The sequence below is a fragment of the Fukomys damarensis genome, unplaced genomic scaffold (assembly GCF_012274545.1).
Source record: "Fukomys damarensis isolate Sample0158 unplaced genomic scaffold, DMR_v1.0_HiC HiC_scaffold_9, whole genome shotgun sequence".
NCBI classification, from domain to species: Eukaryota; Metazoa; Chordata; class Mammalia; order Rodentia; family Bathyergidae; genus Fukomys; species Fukomys damarensis.
This window is the reverse complement of record NW_022900921.1, coordinates 12,374,053-12,380,791: the sequence shown is the minus strand read 5'-3', so window position 1 is coordinate 12,380,791 and position 6,739 is coordinate 12,374,053.

The window sequence follows — 6,739 nt, the reverse complement described above, 5'->3', positions numbered from 1 at the left end:
CCGCGTGAGCGGCAGCGGGGCAGGCTACGCGGCGCGTGCAGCAACGTCGCGTCCCCCATCCCGGACGCGTGTCCAAGGGCAGCACCGTCAGGCTGACCCGCACGTCCTCACCTGGAGCGTGGTGAAACCAGCCGCAGCGGACGCAGAAACCGACTGCAGCGGAACCTAAGGAGACCGGAAGTGACGTGGGGCCGGAACCGGCAGGCAAACCGGAAGTGGGTGGTTTGAAACGGAAACGCTCCGGGGACCAAGTGGCTGTCTTTTTTTTTTTTCGAATTAGATGATAAGGCTAGTCATCTGTAGCCTGGATCTTCACCAAGCGACGAGGAACTCAGTCCCTTCCAAGACTGTGAGGTTGTGCAGATGCCCGCGATCCCACAACAGTCAGTCACCTCCTCGTTCTGCGACTGTGCTACTGCTGGGCTCTGAGCGGGGTGGGTCTTCGGGTCTCATGACAGCTTGTATTGTTTCGCCAAAGTGAGAACTGGGTGAGGCGTGGGCGCTGGCTTCTGCAGATCCTAGGTTTTCATGGGCCTCGAGAATGTGACACATGCGACTGGATCGTGTTCCAAATGAGGTCTTGGAACCGCATTATTGCTGCTGAGGAGATCAGGATTTTACCTAATCCAAGGAGAAACTTGAGACCTAGGAAAGAGGAGGAGCAAGACGAAATGAGTTTGAGACCCCAGGAAGCAAATCTTAAAAGGAGAGGTGATGATTGAGATTACTGTATAGTATCATATTTCCACCTGCCCAGTCCCACTTGTGTTACATCATCTTCCCTCTGAATACAAGGAGAGCCAATTGTCCTGACAAAAGAATTCCAGATTTTTAATGGAAATTCACAAATAGTCTGTACAGGAAGCTCCTGGGATAATAACACTTGCAAAAAAATTATAAATAATAAAGTAAAAATTTTAAAGATCATTGCCCTCTAGATTGGTGTATAAGATGCCTTATAAAACTTTGATTTTGTAAAGAGGAAAAATAAAAGTCGGCACCAAATGTGTACCAGACTTTTCTAATTCTACTTGACAGCAGTATAACATTCGTTTCCCTTCCGAAAGTAACAGAAAGCAAAGAGTCAACAGTCCTTTAGTTGAGAGACATACTATTTTACATCCTCTAACACTGCCCCGGCAATGTGTGATAGCTGCTCATTCAAAAAAAAAAAAAAACTCAAACGTCTTGCCCTTTTCCACAAAAAAAAAGGAAAGGGGAAATACTAAATTTTAAAAATGTACAGAAATCTCACATTTGTAGTACTGTAGGTCAAAAGACAAGGAGACTGGGATTTTTTTTTTCAACCCAATCTCTGCTTTGTTCACCTTCTAGTAGGTGTTTCGCTACTCTGTATTTGTCTTTTTGATTAGGGAAACTTACGTTGATCACTGTAATCAACTAAGACACTTCGGCTTCACTAATCCTGATATAACAACAATATTCATGTCGAAATTCCCATCGTTTAGGGTAGAAAAGCTGTGTAACAGGGAATCTGTAAATTAAGTATTATCTCAGTGTAAATTATTTAATAGTTGCCAAGTGTTGAAGAGTATTTCTGCAAGAATTAGAGTAGCAGAATAGGAAACAGCCCATCTAAAAGATAATTTCAAGTTTTCTTTTGCCCATATCTCAGGTCACCCAAGTCAATTTCTGTTCGATTAAATATTCATGTGATAAAAGATAATGTTGAGAAAGCACTTGGAGTGCCTCAAAAGGTATTAATAAGGGAATAGACTCAGTAACTAAGAATGACTATACAGTAGACCTAGGAAAGACTCATAGCAATGCAAAGCTGCCAAAAAGAAGAGAAAAAATAAATTTTTCTTTCCTTTTGCTCTCTGGACCCATTCTTCGAAGGCATAAAGAATATTATGCTTGTCTTTCCCTTAGGTCTTTGCAGCAACTAAAGAAAACTGGGAGATATGGTAGATATGTTGCCAATTGTAAAAGAGGAAAAGAAATATAGAACCAATCTCATAAATTCAAACGATAACTGCATTTATCACTGTGACCATGTTTGTTTTAGAAGCCAAAAGGGCACCCCTACTCCTGGGCCAGAAATTCACTGCTATCATGGTTTTAGCTTTATTTCCCCCACACCTGTTTATTCTTTTTCCTCAGATCATTTTCTTCATTTAGCAACTGCCTTCTCTTGCCCAACTCTGATCTGTTTCTCTTGTAAAGCTTTCTTTTTCCCAGTTGGAAAACAGTCCTCCTTTATTTTTGTTTTTTAATTTAATTCACTGTAGCACATTATTCTCTCTTTTATACACACTCCCTTGCCTTTTTCTTGCCTGCAATCAAGCATCTAAAAATGTTCATTCTGTGCCAGAGGACAGATTCCACAGGCTCTTAACTAAGCCTGGCTTTCTCTATTCCGTTGGCCATCCTGAAACAACTACTTAAAACTTCCACTCTTCAAACCTCAGACCACACATTTATCTTCTTGCTTTAGGCAGATGATTTTGTCCTGTATTTTTGCAGTTCCTCGTCAAACCTTTCTAAATCTAGTCGCTAAACTATATCTCTACTCATCCTCACTTCTTTTGTTTCTCTTTCAATTGAAGCAGCTCCCTTCCACCTGAAGCCAATCCTTATACTTGTGTTCTGTATTTTCCCTTCTCAAGAAACTTTCTATAAGCTGGATGTGGTGGCGCATGCCTGTAATCCTAGCACTCGGGAGGCTGAGGCAGGAGGATCCCTGTGAGTTCAAGACCAGCCTGGGCTACATAGTGAAAAAAAAAAAAAAAAAAGAAACTTTCTATAAATTCAGTTTCCCCTCCTCTTGCTCTTACATTTTTCCTTCTACTGATTCATTTCCTTTAATGATAAATAGGCCTTGATATTTTGCCATTGTAGCCACCACCCGTTGTTTTCACAGATGGGTATTTCAAAGGACTGTTTGCAGTTGTCTAAACTTGAAGTACTGTGTAATTATGAATGTAATCAGGATAGTATTAGTTGAGTGACAATCTCTCAGTATGTCTGTGAGGAAATGATAAAGGAGATAGGGTTTGGCAAAGCTGACTTGGAAAATGAGCTGGACCAGTCAATTATAAGATTGCAGGACAGTGCCAAATAATTCTCAAGACCCTGTATGTGGAACTTCTCATGAGCTCCCATGACATGTGGATGCCACAGGGAGCCACTGTCATGAATTCCCACGGTAGCCCATACTGTTTCTCAGATGAAGGGTGTTCTTTTATTTTTGATTTTACCTTCTTTTTCTCTTGTTCTGCCCAAATTCACTCTGCAGAGTTAGTTTCTCTCATATCCATTCACCCTTCACTTTTCAAATGAACTTTTTGGCACTGTGGCAGGTTATTATTTTAAGATTCCGTTTTTATTTGTTAGTATATTTCTTTATATACTTTTTTCAGGTCCTACAAAAGGAGTGACCCAATAGTGACCAAAACTTTTTCTGTTGTTATTTGGTTGGAGTATGGCAGTGTGTCGGGGGTCTCCAATATCATGCTCACCTCCAGTGATTTTCTGGGAAGACACCCAGGATATAGTTGTATCACAGATAAGATTTATTACAGCAAAAAGTTACAAACAAAATCAGCAAACAGAAAAGCATCATGGAATGAAGTCCAGAGGAAACCAGAAACAAGATTGTAAGAGTTCTTTCCTAGTGGGATTACACAAGATTCATTTAATTTCTTCACCAGTAAATTGTGACATTTACCAAATGTGTCTAGTGAAAAAGTTCATGAAAGACTCAGTGCTCAGTGTTTTTTGGTCGTGTGGGTACATGCTCCCTTGCATGTACCAAAATTGCAAATTCCCAGAAGGAATCAAGGTGTGTGGTTAAATCACATTGTTTTCAAGCAGTCTAGGTATAGTGAGTCACTTTTACTGTTTAGGGATAGTTTCTCATCTGTGTAGGAACTATAGGAAGTTCCCAGATTCCAGATAAGGACCAACTTGCAAGCAGGAATTCTAAGCCTCCTATGTTAACTTTACTGCAAAGGCAATTGTTTACTGTATTAGCTTTTCCATTGCCAGGATTCTATACTGACACACACACTTTAAAGAAGGAAAGGTTTAACTTGGCTCCCGGTTTCAGGGGATTCGGTCTAGGATTGGCTAGCTACAGGGCATAAACATCAAGGAAAAAGTGTGGCATAGATAAATGCCCAGTTCATAGCACCTGGGAAGAGAGCAGGAGAACAGCATGAAAGCAACACTCGAGAGAAAGGGCCAAGGGAATAGACACAGACCCGGAGGTCACACCTCTAGAACCAACCCAGGCACTCCCAGGCGTGTCCTCTACTAATCCTTCAGGCAATCAAAACAATCAGGTTGACAATCCACCTCAACCATAAGATTAACTTTAAGTGTTTTCTCCCTTGCTACACTGTCTCTTTGCTGCTCCTTGGTCTTAGAAAGAGTGCTTTTGGTGGGAGAGGCTTTTTTGTCTGGACCCACTGGTATTTCCAGGTGCCCTGTGTCTCCAGTACCTAGATATATGGACTATATGAAGCAAATCAAAAGCCTTGTGTACTTAATTACCATGTCTTTCTAATAACTAACTAGTCTGTCTTATCCCCACCTTTCCAAGTCTCCTTTGTATTGCTTTACATACACTATCCAGGGTTTTTAGCTGTACTTAGCAGAAGGAACCCTCCCTCTTGTTCCAGAACTGGAAGTTTTTCGGTTACTTTTATTTTTATGCTTAGGAAACAAGTAGTTTTTAAATTTCTGTTTTGAGAACAAAACCTATATATGACATAGCAGGCTTAACTTACGTATAGGGTCCACAAATTATCAACAGGAGAACACAACATTATCATGATTTGATTGTACTAAATAAGTGCATTTTCCCCAATTATAAAACTAATATATACTCATTATAACAGATGATTCTTTACTTTGACCCAGGTTAATGTGTTAGTTTTCTTTGCTAACTGAAACAAAAATTTCAAAGTTCATAATGATTTCAGGGTAACAGAAGATCTAGATACATTTAACTTTGCCTTTTTTTTTCTTTGAGTTTATTGGTACTTTTTAGGTATACAGTACAGTTATATTCATCATTGGGATCTTGCACCTTTACATGATATATGTTGGTCTTTCCCCCCCCTATTCCCCTGCCTTCCCTTCACCCTCTCCACCCTTCCCTCTTTACAAAGACTTTGTTTCCATCTTCTCCTTTTCTCATATTTTTTCTTTTCCTGTCTTTCCTTTCCCCTACCCGTCCCACTTCCCCTGCTCCTTTAGTCCTTTTCTTCCTATTTCACATTGTCAATTATACAATTTGAACCTTATTTACACTTTTAGTTTTTCACACCAGAGAAACTGTTTGGTATTTACACATGTGTGTCCTCTTTATTTCACTTAAGAGTATGGCCTCAATATGCATTGATTTTCCTATAAATGACTCTAGTTTCTCATTCTTCATGGCTGAGTAGTACTCCATTTATAGAAAATCTTTTTTATCCAGTCTCCAGATGATGGGAAATTGGGCTGTTTCCAAGTTTTTTCTATTACAAACTATGTTGTTATAAACATGGGTGAGCATATATCGCTGTGGTGTGAGTCTTTTAATTCTTTTGGAATGATGCCCAGCAGGGGAATAGCTGGGCCAAATGGGACCTCTTTCAATCCTAGTTGTTAGAGGTATCTCCACATTGATTTCCACAGTGGTTGCCCCAGTCTGCACTCCCACCAATAATGGAAAAGGATTCCTTTCTCACCACAACCCTGCCAGCATTTGTTATTAGTTGATTTCTTGATAGCAGACATTCTTTCTGGGGTGAGGTAGAATCTCAAGTGCTGTTTTCACTTGCATCTCTCGAATAACCAGTGCTGCTGAACATTTTTTCATAGATTTGCTGCTTTTACTTCTTTAAGAAGTGTCTGTTCATTTCAGATGCTCATTTTTAAATCAGGTCCTTATATTTGGGGGGGGTCTAATTTTTTTGAGTTCTTCATATATTCTATATAGTAGTCATTTGTTTGAGGAACAGCTGGAAATTTTTTTCCCACATTGTAGGCTGTCTCTTAGCTCTGTTGGTAGTATCTCTTGCAGTTCAGAAGCTTTTTAATAAGATGAGATCGCAGTTATTGATTCTTTGTGTTAGTTCCTATGCTACTGAGGATTTCTTCATAAAGTCTTTTCCTATGCCATTGTCTTTGAGAGTTCTACCTAACTTATCTGCCAGCAAGTTTAGTGCTTCTGTTTTAATATTTATATCTTTAATCCACTTGGGCTTTAGTTTAGTGCATAGTGAAAGACAAGGGTCTAGTTTTAATCTCTGGCAGGTTGAAATCCAGTTTTTCCAACACAATTTATTGAAGAGACTGTCTTTCCTCCACTGAAGATGGTTGGCTCCTTTGTCATAGATGTCAGAAGTTGTTTCTGCATCTTTCAATCTATTCCACTGATCCTCTGGTCTGTTTCTTTGCCAGTACCATGCTGTTTTTATCACAGTGGCTTTGTAGTGTAGTTCCAAGTTGGAGATTGTGATACCCCCTGTCGTGTCTCTGTTGCCTAGAATTGCTTTTACTATTCTAGGTCTCTTTTGGTTCCAAATGAATTTTTGGATTGTTTTCTCTAGTTCTGATTTCACCTTTATTTTATAGGAAAAATACCAAGAACAGTAGAAGTTTTCCTGTAATTGAAATTTAGAAGTAGAACAGGACCCACTCATCCCTGCCACTGATGGCCCTGTAGGCCGTTCCTCTTGCACAGTGTTCAGTAAACTTTTGTTTCTTCTTTATATTCAAAAAT